This window comes from Capsicum annuum, unplaced genomic scaffold, assembly GCF_002878395.1.
Source record: "Capsicum annuum cultivar UCD-10X-F1 unplaced genomic scaffold, UCD10Xv1.1 ctg5201, whole genome shotgun sequence".
Taxonomy (NCBI): Eukaryota; Viridiplantae; Streptophyta; class Magnoliopsida; order Solanales; family Solanaceae; genus Capsicum; species Capsicum annuum.
In genome coordinates this window covers 729,971-746,000 of record NW_025859999.1, presented here as the reverse complement: position 1 = coordinate 746,000, position 16,030 = coordinate 729,971, and the positions used below count along the sequence as shown (strand labels likewise).

At 34.6% G+C, this 16,030-nt stretch overlaps 1 non-coding gene across 1 annotated transcript; it reads left to right on the top strand.

The window, feature by feature from the left end:
* Positions 1 to 2,153: 2,153 nt before the first annotated feature.
* Positions 2,154 to 2,261, top strand: LOC124892922. Its single transcript, XR_007050471.1, has one exon. It is a non-coding gene; the product is annotated as a small nucleolar RNA R71 (small nucleolar RNA).
* Positions 2,262 to 16,030: the final 13,769 nt, after the last annotated feature.

Below are 16,030 nucleotides of genomic sequence, written 5' to 3'. Positions count from 1 at the left end.
CAAGTTTCCTCCTGATTTCTGCATAATAAAATATTATTATTCAGTTATTGCAGCAGGAACCAATCATGGGTTAACTTCCTGGCCCTCAGGATCATGAGGACCGTATAGCGTCTGGGGTAAAGACTCGAGGCGTTACACTTTATATCCTGCATCCATATATATTTCATTTATATAGAAGAAAGTATTGATTCCCATGACATTTGATATTTCTCGTCCAATTTCTTTCTTCTTTCTCTTCAATATTGTCAATGCCTCTCTCATCTATATATCAAATAAAACTGCCGATAAAATCACAGGAAAAATGTCATCCTCACCAAGGACAACATATTTTATATAAGAGGGGAGAACTTTAAACTCTATCTTCGATGCTTCTACTATAGATGCCTTAGGAGAGGGACCAATGGCTCAAATTCTGTATTCAAGGTAAAAATGCTTGTCAAATCTATAATTCTACAATTTCAAGTTCTTAAACATCTCCAAGAATATCATTACGCATTAATTCTCACTTAAGTGGGTAATTAGACAAAAGTAGGGTGAGCTCAAAGACAAGGTATATGTCTGTAATAATAGATAATTATTCATAGATTGCAGGTAGCTTCATTTCATTATAAACATAAAAAACCTCTACCTTGTCACAAGCTCTCATAAATACCTGTACTATCGCTAAATAAATTAGTGAGCTTCCAATTACTAAAAAAGGATGTCTCAAAATAAATGGAACTTCTGAATCAATATCAAAATAAAGAATAACAATGTCTACTGATAAAATAAGCAATCTCACTTGCTGGAATACATTTTCGATGATTCCTTCAGGGCTGCATATGATTGGTCATCAAACTCCAAAATGACTGTGGTGGTTCTAGGGATGCCTAAATCTATTTTTCTGAATCAGGATATGAGCACAAGATTTAATCATGCCCCCAGATCATATAAGCACCGAGAACTAATGGATTGCCCAATTGTGATCTACAGAGTAAAACTTCCTATACCTTTTAGATTTATGGATAATTTATTCTGAATCCTGGATGTCCACTTGACAGTAAGTGCTACTATAGCATATTAAGTCAAACAGTTCTTGCTTTCTACAATGCTTTTCCCATACTTTAGAACACTTCACAAAATATCAATGAAAGGAAGATTAATGTGGAATAGTTTTAAAATTCCATAAACTTCTTGTATTAATCCTGCTCCTGATATTACCAAAGCCTTTGTGGGAATGGTGGAGGTGGCATCATTATATTTTTTGCAGTTTGGTTGCTTTAAACTTTGTTTTTTAGAACTTTGTCCTTATCTAATGATGTCTTACCATCAGTAGCCTTGTGATTCACCTACTTAGGTTCTAACTCTTTCAGCTGCAGTCTACTTTAAGAAGTGACCACATGCACCTTTTTTGAATTTGGCTCAGTATTACTATGAATACCTTACTGAGGTATAGTGTTCTATGCTCCTACAATATGAACCACTTGAACCTCTATATTCTTAAAAATCAACTATTAACTTTTCACATTTGCTACCAATGGTGCTTGAGTAGCCAAAATATTTTTTACAATCTCTTTAATATGACTTGACTGAGTGGTAGCTTGATATCCCTGAATATCCTGCAGGTGATTCTATTTTACTAGCCCTCTGTATTATTTGGAATTCTATGCTTAATTTCCATCACATGAGAAATTGGGATGATTCCGCTTGTTAGGATTGTAAGTCTTACCAAAGTTCTTTTGTCCTTGACGATTAGTATTTCCCTCATAATTGACAAACTTTAGCTTTGCTGCCGAAGCATCAGCTATATGTTAGCTACTTCAACAAACCTGACACCACGTATGAGCATAATGAACTACGTTAGTTGTTGCTTGTGTGGGCTGTATGATTCCCAAATTCATATTGCTAAGCTGAGTAGTTTGATAATTTTTTAATGTAGTAATGAGGCTAATATAGTGGTGAACTGATCAACCTCCAACATACCTGCAACCTTTTGTTGAGCACATCTTGTGTCAGCGTGCCACTCTGCACTCTCCTGTTAAATCTGATTCAATGGTGTATATAATTAATCATACATCTTCTCGAGAACTTTCCCGCCTACTAATGAATCCAGGAGAATCTAGGTTTTTAGCTTAAGACCCTAAATGAATGTGTGTACCAATACATCATCTCTCTAATTATTATGGGGGAAATTCTTGAGAATAGCTAGGAATCATTCCCTAGCATTGTGAAGATTCTCTCCATCCTTCTGTAAAAAACTCAAAAATATCACTTCTCAAATAAGTTTTCTTCCCTAATGGAAAGAATAGAATAATGAACTATCAAGCCAGATCATCCCTGGAAGTGATGGAGTTCGGTGGTTCAAAATATAACCACCTTTTTTCTTCCCCTAACAGAGAGAAGGAGAAGAGATTCAGTCTAACATAATAAACTGATACTCTAGCTAGAATGTAGGTATTACTGATCTCAAGAAAGTATTGTATGTGCTGATATGATTCCTCATGAGATAATCCTGTGAACTGCCCACTAGAGTGCTAGAGTTGCACCATATTATGCTTTATTTCAAAGCCACCACCCTCCTTTGTCTTACGAATGCAATTCATAGCATTGTTTATCAATGGGATTGCCATTTCATGAAAAGGTCTAGATTCTGCTCGAGCATGAGTAGCTAGAACTACTGGGGCTAGAGTAATTGGACAAATAAGATCAATAGTATCCACCTGATCTACCATTTGAATTGGCTGAATTGGGTAATGAAGTGTTGTTACTCTTCGCTTTTGATGTAATATCTGTTCAGGTTCTGAATATGGCTCGACCAATTATTTTTCTCTTGCCAGTCCGATACTTCCCTTTCCGTACGAAAGTCAACCACTAAGATCAAGTCGTTAATACTTAAATTAATTATCAAAAGCAAAAAATTTAGAAAATTAATAATTATTTGACTCCTCGGCAATGATGTTAAAAACTTGTTTCTATCTATCGCATAAGCAAGTGCATGTGGTCGTACATGTAATATAGTGACTCAAAGAATCGGATAATGTACCCACGAGAAATACTTGATTAGTAATTTAATAAACTTTAGTTTTGACAATAATGTATTCATGTGTTTCAGAGTATCAAGATTATTGTGATAATTTAATGAATAATCTAAAAAATAAATAAATAATAAAGTATGGCAATAGCTATGTAAACAAGGTAAAAAAAAATGAAATAGAATCAAGGGTTGAGACACTCTTACAAATATTGGAAAACCCTATCCTTATCACGGCCATGTTGATTATCAGGTTATTGATTTGCAGGGTTTAGATTAATCATGGTCTCTTGAGCTAATATTTTATCTAAAAATGACATTGAAATTATATAGTTAAGCGGAGATACAATATTCCATTCAGATACATTAACATATCTTCCTGCAAGTTAACCAAATAAAGGTTCTAGGTTTATCTCTATCCTAGATGCTAATTCAAATCCTTTATTCCATAAAATAATAAGAACGTGCTCCTTAACCTCTTTGATCTATCCTAATGATTCTCCTCTCGGATTCACAAAGGATTATAGATGTATTTTAATGGTGGCTATTCATCAAAATAGTAACTACAAGAGAATAAGAATAACCCATATGACAAATAAATTTTTAACCACTCTAAGAATATAAAAATATAATCATGTTCTTGGAATCAACCCCAGAACAAGGGTGTTTCACCACTCATTTTCAAAATGAACATCAAATAAATATAATTAATCATACCAAAATTAATGTTTAGAGATGAATGTTCAAAGAACCCTAAGGCATATATTTAATTGTTTTGGCCTCTGTTGTACGTATGCCTAAGTATCCCCAATTCATTTGAAGTGTTACTTTTATAGTATGACATATTTGAATGCAAATTGATCTTTACCTTGCTGCGGAGCTCATCGCGGGTTCTAGGGGCTGCGTAGCATGGCTATTATGTGACATGACAATGTAGTCAGTCTCTACCAAGTGGGAATTCGTAGAGGCTTACGAGAAATTGCCATTTACTATGAATCACTTAGAGCATCACAGAGCCAATCACAAGAACTAAGGTCCGCGACGCGAATCTTAACATTTTCCTTCCTTTCCAGCTCTTTACATTTTTCCTCTCTTCAATCTTTAGTCTCATTCTTTATTAACCCATCCCTAGAATCCCAATGCTCAGCAAATCACTCCTTATGATTCTATTCTCCATTACCTTCACATTAATGCTCTATATTACATCCAATCTCATCACAATCAAGCCCTGCATCAGCTAATCATGTTTATTAGATAGAGAATACAATTTTAGCTCAAACACAACTAAATAACACATTTTATCTCATAGAATACGTTATAATATGGACAAATCTCAAAATTTGGAGGTATAAATGTGCCCAAGATCACCACCCCACATTTAGAACCTTGCTCATCCTCAAAAAATCATAGGTAATCACTATACACAGGAAGGCTTCACACCCCAATCTTACCAAAAAACTTTTGTCGGGCACATACAGGCTTTGCATGACTTATAAATTTTCACCACAAATAGGTCATATAGCATAAGAAAATATAGGATTACAATTTTCAAATTACATAACCTCACAAGTGCACTTTAACATATCGGCAAACTTATGCAGCTTATTCAATCAAACATTTGTATAGGTCACCCAACTATACTCTGCATGCACCCTCACAACAAGATGATTACCTACCTTACTCTCAATTTTGCAATCTATAACAATCATGTGTATCCAAACATTAAATTTTTCTCACTTTCTCAAAAAATTCACACATGATGTATAATGAAACATAGGTTTGCCCCTTGTGTACTACTACACCAATAGTCAAATACCAAAATTAAGGATCAAATAAGTCTTTAAGTGGTTTAATGTAACCTAAGGGATGGGTAGGAACTTCTTTTGGTAAAAATAGTTGTTAGTCTCCCTAAGAGCTTTAATACATCACAAGAACGTTACAATACTCAATAAATAATGAATTTTCTCACCGTCTATCTTTCTTTTTTCTTTTGTTTTGGCCCCATCTCATTAAGCTCAGTTGGATACACTATAGAAGGGAATCCACTTTTTCAACACATTATTCAATTTTTCCTTGAATATACTTTATTCTTTTCATAACGTGAATCCATACCGTATTGTATTTACATTCTTCCACCAATTTCTACATTTTGGAGCTTCAATATCACCATTTTCTAATTTGTTTTGCAATTCCTTACTCAATAATTTTTTTTTCATTAAAGTTCCTAGGAGCTTTGGATTAAATTAAGGTTCAACAAAGAAAAGGTATAAGCTATAATGAGGCTACCAAAGAAAATAGGCTATAGGCTTAACAAGACTAACTAAGGATAATTAAATCAGCACATATAAAGAGGTCAAAAAATATGGCTATCGAAAAAATGCTTGCATCATCTCCCAAATCCAACACCCTTATTTCACTTCATAAATACACCGATCAAGTTCTAGACATCACAATACATGCAGATTAAATATAGAATCTCACTCACACTTGGAGCATTCGAGGTTTAAGTAAGCCTATGGATCTCGATCTTGTAACTACACAAATTAAATTAAGTCGACAAATAGAAAGTGTCACTATTGAGATTAGGTTTATAAAACTATCTTTTTTTAAATTTGACATGATTCCCTTTTTAAACAACTGTTTTCCATGTGATGTGACCACATGGCCTGACATAAAGTATCTTGACCTAGAATTGTACCTAGGTTCTTTTCACTTCCTTATTTCATAAGAATAGCTCCCCTTACGACGATCGTTATCCATTCTTCATAGGGAAAGGCACCTAACTATAATAAGTTATTAAAATTCACCTTAAGGGTGAAAAATATTCTTTGAAAATTGAAGTAAACTTAGATTAGCAATTACTAACTAAGGAATTATGAACCAAATGAAATTAATTAATCAAAGTAAAGTAAACCCTAAAAATTACAAAATTAGTCAACTTCATAAATACCAATCTTAATGTCAAATGATCACCACATCATCAACAACAATGAAATAAACATCCAAAAATAACAATAAAAATCCACAAAACACATTAAATTGAGAGGTACAGAGAATGAAAAACACCACCCCACACTTAAAATGTAGCACTGTCCTCAGTTCTTGCAAACATTACAAAGTAATGGGGTGGTGTCAAACTCCCATATCAGGAATCATCCATATCATCATCCTCCTATGGACCATAATCCTTAGATCCCATATTTGGGCCCCTTTCTCCTTCTCTTTATAATCAATATTTGTATCTCTCATCCTCAGCTCCTCGTAAGTGGGTACATCATCATCCATAGGATCTAAAAATTCTCATCCAATCCATAGAAAAATGATGACATGGTGACCAAAAGGGTAATCCAGCTCTACAACATGAATCTCCTCATGTGTAGCTGGCCTAACCCTCATCATCAGTTGGATATTCTATAGCCTAAACATATCGAATAAAATCTTATTATTTCGAGCTTAGTGCTCAGGCATAGTCAGTAATGGCCTATGGGTCCTATCTGGTCTCTTCATCCTATACATATCTATAGAGTAGGTGTCTACTACTGGCCTGTAATTAAGTACTTCCTCCTCAACACCATGGTTCATTAAAAATCTCGTCCGAAAACCATCGAACCCATATTTGTGGCGCTGATGGTACCATGCCTTATTCATAGGATAAAAGATCACACACCTATATTTATATCAATATCATCCTTTATTAATGCATAAGTCATACCCTATCACAAGTTACATCTGTCATATGTTTTCCCTAAATCAACCAATGGCAGATAACGTTCCCTCATATATAGGCCTCTCTATACATCTAGGAATATGGTAATGTTAGGTGGATCCCGCTGTGTTTGTCAGGATTCCACCAATCAACTATCATGTTTACACATAATAGGTGTCTGATGTCCACAAAGGGTGGGGTGGTGTTTAGCTACCTCAATGGGTTTACATCTACCTTTGGTGAACATAAAACAAGATTCACATCATGGGATTTAAATTTCCTTATCTGACCTCTGATCTTTACCTAGGAATAGGTATCCCTTGGTCCCAGTTGGCATATAATTCTTGAATAAAGTTTAGGTTGCACTTTGTGGGCTGCTCAAACAAGAAGCCATATGTAGCTATTCTATTTGTCTCACCATGCTTGGATATTCTCTTAGTAGGCCTTACTGGTAGATGGAATGGTTTGGAGGATATTTTATCTCATTATACTTGGAGTATACTTTCTTTCTGGCTTTCTCGACCCATCTAGCCCCATATCTTCTCGTTTTCCATTATGGAACTGTAGGAGCTATTAGCACTCGACCAATTGTTCTACTTCTCTTTTTAGAATGTTTAGATGGCCCAACAATATCCTTTCTTTTTTGTTGACGATTAGTCATGATACCTATCGGTCTAAACATGCATAAAAAAGTAACAAGACACCCATTTAGAATAGCTAACACTCAGTGTTGGATGGTGTTAAGGATGCCCCACACTTAGTAGCGAGCATAGGTCCTTATATTATAAACTATGGTACTCAGACTTCCCTTGTTTATCTTTACATATAATTTTTACCACATCTAAATTGTCATATTAAACCTTTTAGGTGTTGTTTAACTCAAACTTTAAACATACACCCCACTTTATTTCCACCAAATTCAATAAACCACAATATTACCACATCAGTTCCTTAAGTTTAGAATATTACAATGTGATGAATTCATTCTTAACGTAGATGCCAACATTATTATTAGGTTTATGACATATAATCAAGTAAAATGATCATACTCAAGAATATTGTGCAAACAATACCAATATGTAAAGCTATGGAATATTTACTTAACATCACCATCGTACACCTTCAATTCAATCCCCAATAAAACTTCATCGTTCAAACACTGTTATCAAAATTAAGGGGAAACTTTAGTGTATCAAATGTACATGGTGTCAGTTTTCACTTATAATTTCACATAATGTAATAACGAGTTAAAAATACCAAAAATTTCAAGACACAACCCAGTTTATAACTCACATCAGTGACAACCATAAAACTAATAGCATAGAATAAATTCCACCATAAATCACCTCCGCTACTTCAATCTGAACATATTAACTCGAATAATTCCAGTGACATAAGTAGACATACTCACAAGATTCTAGATTAACATCACATGATGAAGCATATAAATCATTGATACAGATCAAATAAAGTAACATGATTCAAAAGCATACATAAATAGAAATCTATTTCTATTTTTTACTTAGGCACCCATCACTCTATTTAAAATAAACTTTAGTAAACATCCTCCAACAATTCAAAATATAAGTTCTTAACTACCCACCATCTACACATTTTACATGAGTTAGAGTACATACCTTAGTCAAAGTGATAGAAATAGAAAGGAGAATAACTTTATGCCACAAGCTTTGAGTGAGTTAGATATAAATTAGTAGAGGAAGGACGGCGCATAAGGTTAGAGTGAGAGGGAAAATGACAAAATATGAGGATTTAGGGGTTTAATCTTAGGGATTTACATTGTGTGCATGTGATTTTATCATAGTTTGATTGATGTATTATATTTTCCCTTCGACGAGTTACATTTTAGCTCTCACAGCTCTAATCATCCCCAAACACTATATTTCCATACGATACAGGGTTTGGAGACACTTTTATTTCCTTGCTGAGTGGTAAGTAATTAGCGGATTGTGTATGAGCTGAAGTGGTGATCTTTTATTATTTGAAAGTCCCTTATTTAAAGGTTTTGTCTTTACTTATGACTTAGATTATTTTGGTGATTTTTTGGCTATGGTCGATTCAATGTCCCGACTTTGGTTGATGTTTGGTTTTATAGAGGATATTGTGTAAAAGTGTGGCTGAATTGAGTTGTTGCTTCTTAGATCCCTATTTTTAGTGATTTATCTATCATGTTATATGTTCGAAACTCATCTATATCTTTTTATATGTTTGTAACTCATCCACTACTAGTTATATGGTGTTTTGGTTGGTTAGCCTAATATGGGTAGTGTTCGATCCTTGGCGTACTTGAGATACCTATCGCAACTAGGCCCTGGTTTGGGTCATGACAGGTTGTTATAAGAAAACTTTGCCAAGGTAAATTCTCCTCCTTTTGGCCTCCAAAATCAATAAGGTAGGCTTGTAGCATATCCTCAATCACCTTAATAGTCCACTCGGACTGGCCATAGGTCTTAGGATGTAAGGTTATACTAAGATCCACTTGAGTACCCAAATCTTCTTGAAAAGCTCTCCAAATGCTATAAGTTAACATGGAATCCCTATCTGAAATGATAGATATGGGCAGGCCATGGAAATAAACTATGTCCTACACATAAATATGGGCCAACCTCTCAATATTGAAGGACATCTGAATAGGAATGAAATGTGCTAACTTAGTCAACTGATCCACGATGATTCAAATATCATCGAAATCATAGGAGGTTCGAGGCAACCCACTAACAAAATCCACAGTAATCGAATCCCATTTTTACTCGAGAATGGGAAACCTCTGAGTAATTTCACCAGGTCGCTAATACTTAGCCTTTACCTATTCATAACATAGGCAATTAGCTAAAAATATGCCACATCTCTATTCATGCCAATCCACCAATAATGTTGTGTAAAATCTCCATACATCTTTGCTGTTCCCGAAAAAATATAATATCTAGAGCCGTAAGTCTTGTTCAAAATCAACTAAATCAAGCCATCAATCCTCAAAACACAAATACAACTATAAAATTACCAAACTACCAAAAAATCTATGGTGTACTTCTCAAACCTACCGTTCAACACATTATCATGAAGGAAAAGCTTACTATCACCAAACTAACGGACCTAAATCTACTCAAATAGCGAAGACCTTGCCTTACCTCTAGTAAGAATACTCCTAGGGTCTGAAATATCAAGGCAAGCGATAAAGTTATCTAAGGAGTGAATGTCATATGGAAACGACCTTTAAGAAACTAAAATACTGGACAAGCTACCCATACTCACTGCCTTCTGACTTAAGGTATCTCCAACCACTTTTTCCTTTCCCGTATGATACAAGATACAAATATCGTAATCCTTAAGAAACACCATACATCTATGATGTTTGGCATTAATCTCCCTCTAGGTCATAAGATGCTGAAGAATATGGTGATTGGTTAAAATCAAACAATGCATGCCATACAAATAATGGCTCCAAATGTTAAGCATGAAAACTACCACTGCTAAATCCAAGTCATGAGTGTGGTGGTCAAGATCATGCACCTTAAGGTGTCTCAAGGCATAAGTGATAACATGACCATGCTGCCTTAAAACACAACCTAGACTAACACCAGAAGCATCACAATACATGGTGAATCCCTTACCCTATAATGGAAGAGATTAAATAGGACATAAAGTAAGAATATCCTAGAGCTTTTGAAAGCTCAACTCACACTCCTCTTACAATTGGAAAAGAACCTACTTTAGAGTCAATCTTATCGTAGGCACTAAAATAGTAGATAAACCCTCGATGAATCATCTATAACAATTGGGATACCCAATAAAGCTATGAACCTCAGTTAGAGATATAGCTTTGCACTAGATCTAAGAATAGGGTCTATCATAACCCCTTTCTTAGACACCACATGTCCCAAAAGTGTCACCGACTCAAACCAAACACACATTCAGAAAACTTGTCTAAAAGTACGTGATCTCTCAATGTTTGGAGCATGATCCTCAAATATTGCGCATGCTCCTCCCTACTCTTAAAATTCATAGGGACATCATTGATGGGCAAAATCATGAAGGAATCCAAGTAAGTTTTAAGCACTTTGTTCATCAAATCCATAAATATAGTAGGGGCATTAGTCAAGCCAAATGATATCACCAAGAACTCATAATGTTCATAATAGGTCCAAAAGGCTATCTTTGGGATATACACAGCCCAAATCATACTCTAATGGTAACATAATCTAAAATCAATCTTAGAGAACATAGTCACTCCTTAAAGCTGGTCAAACAAGTCATCAATGCAAGGCATAAAATTATTATTCCTTAACTTAACCTTATTAAGATGCCTATAATTAATGAACATGCGCATAGAGCCATCTCTCTTCTTTAGAAACTACACAGGTAATCTTTAAGAAGACACACTTAGTCAAATAAAACCCTTACCCTAGAAGATCCTGAAGCTTGGAATTTAGCTCCCTAAGATTGGAAGGAGCTATATGTTAAGGTGCCATAGAAATAGGTTAGGTGTCAGCTCCAGATAAAGAGAAAAATTAATTCATAGGTAGGGGAATACCAGGCAGTCTATAGGGAACACATCAGGAAACTCATAAACTATACGAATAGAGTATAAGCTAGAAAAAACTTGCAACCCTTTACAAAAAGAATCCTAGCATGAACATAAGAAATAATCCCCATCGACTCTTGGCTAACCACTCCCTACCACACAACTGCGGATATGCCAGGCGTGGCTAATGTAATGGTCTTGGAAAAATAATCCATGACCGCATGATAGTGGGATAACCAGTCCATGCCCAAAAGTACTTGAAAGTTCACCATATCAAGAATAATAAAATGAGCATGAGTATCAATACCTCTAAAAGTCAAAACATAGTATTTGAACACCCAATAAACTGCTAAAGAATCACCCATAGGTATAAATACACGCAAGGGCACACATAATAAATCCCATGATAACTGTAACTGTGGAGCACAATAACAAGATACATAATAATAATTGGATCACAAATTAAAAAAAGCAAGGGCGAAAGATGGCACACCAAAATCGTACCTATAATAATTGTATCTGAAGACTCAACCTCAAGTCTAGTAGGTATTGCATATAAGTAACCATGCCCTCTACCTGGATAGGCTCCTGACTGACCTCTTATCCTATCTTCTTAAGAACCTCCTTGAGTACCTTAGAAACCACCCCTATGACCCTTTGTATTACCTCTAGCTGAGGGATAAATTGATTTAATAGGGGGGACACACTAAGAAGAAGCAACAATCATACCACAACTAGGGCACTCTCATAAATAGTGACCATGAGCTCCATAACCTTAATATGTAACTAGATCTAAACTATAAAAAATAGATCTAGCTATCTCAAAGTAACCACCATATCTAGAGTGACAGAAAGATAAACCTACAAAAGACTAACCACAACCTTAAATAGGGAGATCACTAATACTAGACTGACCTCTATCAGTAATCTAAAGAATTGCTATAACTGGTTGACTGGGTTGACTCTGCTGATAAGATGGATGTGAAGTGTATCTACTATAAAATGAATATTCTCAATCGGGACTACTATGACCCTCATAAAACTTTCTAGATATCTAGGCCTCTTATTGCTGCCCCTACAAGGCTCAAGATATATCTTCTCCATCACCTCATTGTGGTCAAAAACCTTATTAAAAGACCTACCTATAACAACCATAGTCTAAGCAGGCATGTGAAGAAAAAGTCTCAATCCTCGAACAAAGCAACAAACTATCTCATACTCAATTCCTAGAAAAGAAGTAGCATACCTAGCCAACTAGTGAAAATAAGCCTTATACTCCATAACAATCATTGAGCCCTATTCTAATCTAAAAAATTAATTCGTCAAATGATATCTAAGGATGTGAGTGTACTTCTCAAGGAACATCTTGGAGAACTCAGTCCTTATCAAAGAAAAAGACGTAGTTGGTCTAGAATCTATATAACTTCTCAACCAATGTAGAGCAACTAGGTCAAACTCAAATGTGGTGTAATAGACTCAACGAGTATCGGGAAGACCTAAATTATGGATCCTATCCTTTAAAAAAATAAGAAATATATATGCATCCTCGCTCGATGCACCAGAAAACCTAGGCAAAGCCAATCTTAGGAATCTACCCAACATCTTCTACTCCTTGACAAGCATAGTAGGTAAGGTAAACAATTACTAAGTAACTACTGATTAATCAACTGCTGACATAGCAGGGACTTTAACTATATGACTTGTACCTATAGGTTGCACCCCCGCCCCTGTACCACTCTAATTTATTGATAGTGCACCATCAGACAGTACACCAGCAATTAACCAAGAAGCTGAGCTAAAGTATCTTTGAGAATTGAAAAAGAAATAAACCTTGGTGGAACCTATGCTAGTTTCTGGCCCACTGCTAGATGGGTGGAAGAATCTTTAGCTCAAGAGCAATAATAGGGTTAGGTAAAGGACCTCTATCCGGGACCCTAGTTGGGGACACATCTTTTGGTTGTCCACAACCTGTGGGTCAGCCACAACTAGGAGTTGGATCCCTAGGCTTGATCTCTGCATACCTATCTCATGTAGAGGTAGGATACATCCTAGCAATCTATGAAATAGCGATGTCAAGGGAATGTTGTATAAACCAACTCAGACTCTTTTCATAAAATAAGTGAAGAATTAAGGAACTCCTAAGAATGTCCCATAGTCTCCTAGAAAAAGAAAAAATACATCACTATTCCAATCCACAAGACTCTATTACACAATTGCTCTTGTACCAATAATACCTTTGAAATCTATGTTATGAAACCAATTTGTCACGACCTGATTTATGAGTCATGGTTGAAACTACTATATCATTCCGGTATTTTAGCCAACCCTAACCCTAATATAAACTTAATGGGTTAACTTTGTAGTAAAATTCCAACATTAGCATAAGTAAATAACAAAACACCAAAATAACCAAAGTATTTGCAATAGATAAAGATAGCCAATATATAAAGAATTATCTAACGACCTGGTTGAGCCAGTACATCAGCACCTAGTAATATTACGACTCAAATATAAAAAATAGTCAATAATATCGATCTCAAAACAAAAGAGTGAGCATAAAAGATGAAAGGAAATGGGTAAATCTAACTCTAAGAGCTCACCTATCTCAAAATATCAACATAACACAAATATCAATTAACGATGAAAACTTGTACTCAGATCTGCACCAAAAAGGTACAGAAGTATAGTATGAGTACCATAACCATGGGTACGTAGTAGGAATCATCAGACGACTAATCAAAATCATCGTATAAGAATTATAAAGTGCAAGATAAAATAACTAATTTAAGGTATAGACAAACCGGAAGAAACTCCAACATCACTGTGCATATATAAGGAAATTAACTGAAATAATACCATAACATAAGCACCAATGCATCAAATCATAACTAGAAAATTATCCCCATATGCCAATTAGTGCAAAAAAGTCAATAATCTACCACAAGCCCCCATAATCCTGGAAGGTACAAACATGATTGAGTAGCTCAGCACCATTGTTATTAATTCTCATGACACAACTAGCATCTACCTATGAAATATTAAGTATCTATTGTCATTGGTTATTACTCATAAATAGATCAAAACTTTCCAACTAACCATCATGTAACAACTAATCCTTATGTATCAACGAATAATCACTACCAAAAATTGGGCCTATGGCAATAGACTTTTTGGCTATGGTTGCAAGGTCATCTCAATAGATATTCAATGGAAATGCTTTTAACATTTCCAAAAATAATAGTTCTATTAGAACTATGATAGTCTCTATTAAATATAAATCATTGTAATAGGTGTATATATAGCAATACTTTTTTAATCTGTCTCCATAGAACCATCTATGGAAACACTTACTTAAAATATCTTCCATTGCATCACTTATTAATTCCATCCACAATAATTCACATTCCACCAAAACAAAACATTTTTATCTTTTCTCACTAAAAAATATCATAAACCAAAACCCATTTCTCTTTCTCTTTGTCAATAGCATAGTTTCTCAATAAAAAATACTTAGATTCTGGGGTTTCCTTTTTCTCCTCTATAAATTCCCCTAAATTGAATTTCTCAATCAAAATTAGGGTTTCTCTTTCACACAAAGATTTATTTTGCATTATTTTTATAATCCTAATTTCTTCAAAATTGGGGAAATTATGTGCGATTTGAAGAACAATTGGGGTTCATTTATGAGTTTAAATATCTCAAAGATTCATTTTTGATTTTATTTGATTTTTATTTTAGATAAATTATGGTTATTTGTTTTGGTGTTGTAGAGAGAAGTGGATCTGGATTTTAATGGTGATGTAACTAGTTTTAATATTGAGTCATTAAAGTTTCCTGAGTTGTCCCTATTAGCTATAAAATGTAATCTGTATATTGCTGAGAAGCTATTTGATCAATGGCTTGTACTTCCTGATACCAAAACTTTAGTATTTTTTTATTTCTAATTTCACATTGATTTGATGTTTTTTGTTGTTGTAGTAGGATTTACATATATAACATTGAATTTTGGATTTGCTTGTGGCAAACTTGGTATTGTTTTATTAGTTTTAACACATTTGGTGGTATTCTATATAAGGAAAAAAAATTAATCTTTATGTAAAACTCTGGTAGTGGGAGCCTTGACGTAATTAGTAAAGTTAGTGACATGTGATCAGGAGGAGGTTACGGGATCAAATCGTGGAATTTCCTCTTGCAGAACTATAGGTTAAGGCTGCATACCCATAACGGTAGCTTAGTGCATCGTGCTATGAATTTTTGGGTGTAAAACCCTGCATTACTAATACAATACATAGCTTCCAGTACTAGTGTTTTGTAACTGCTCTTTTGGTGGTGTGGTCTATTTGGAAAAATGTATAATCTAGGTGTAAGAATAGAGGTAAACCAAAACCATTTGTCATATAGATCGAAAGGAAAATGTTTCCTTATTTTTATTTCAATTATGTTCCATCATTCAATTGGTAATAATGTTTCCAGTGGTGGTGGATAAGGAAATCCAGGATCATATGTGGATCTGTTCTTTGGCTTACCTTTGGCATATAAATTTAATCTAATATAAATGATTGGCATAAGTACCATTGTAGTTGTAGTGGTAGGTTAGTTTCTCCTTACTTAGTACTGTAATGCTGGAGGCATTTTGAAGAAACAATTTCCATTATATTAGAATATGAGAATCCTCTAATAGTTATGTGTTTTTAACATAAGATTTTATGTCCATAGTTATGTAAGTGTCATGAATAATGTCACCGAATCATGTAACACATAACAGGATTTAGAT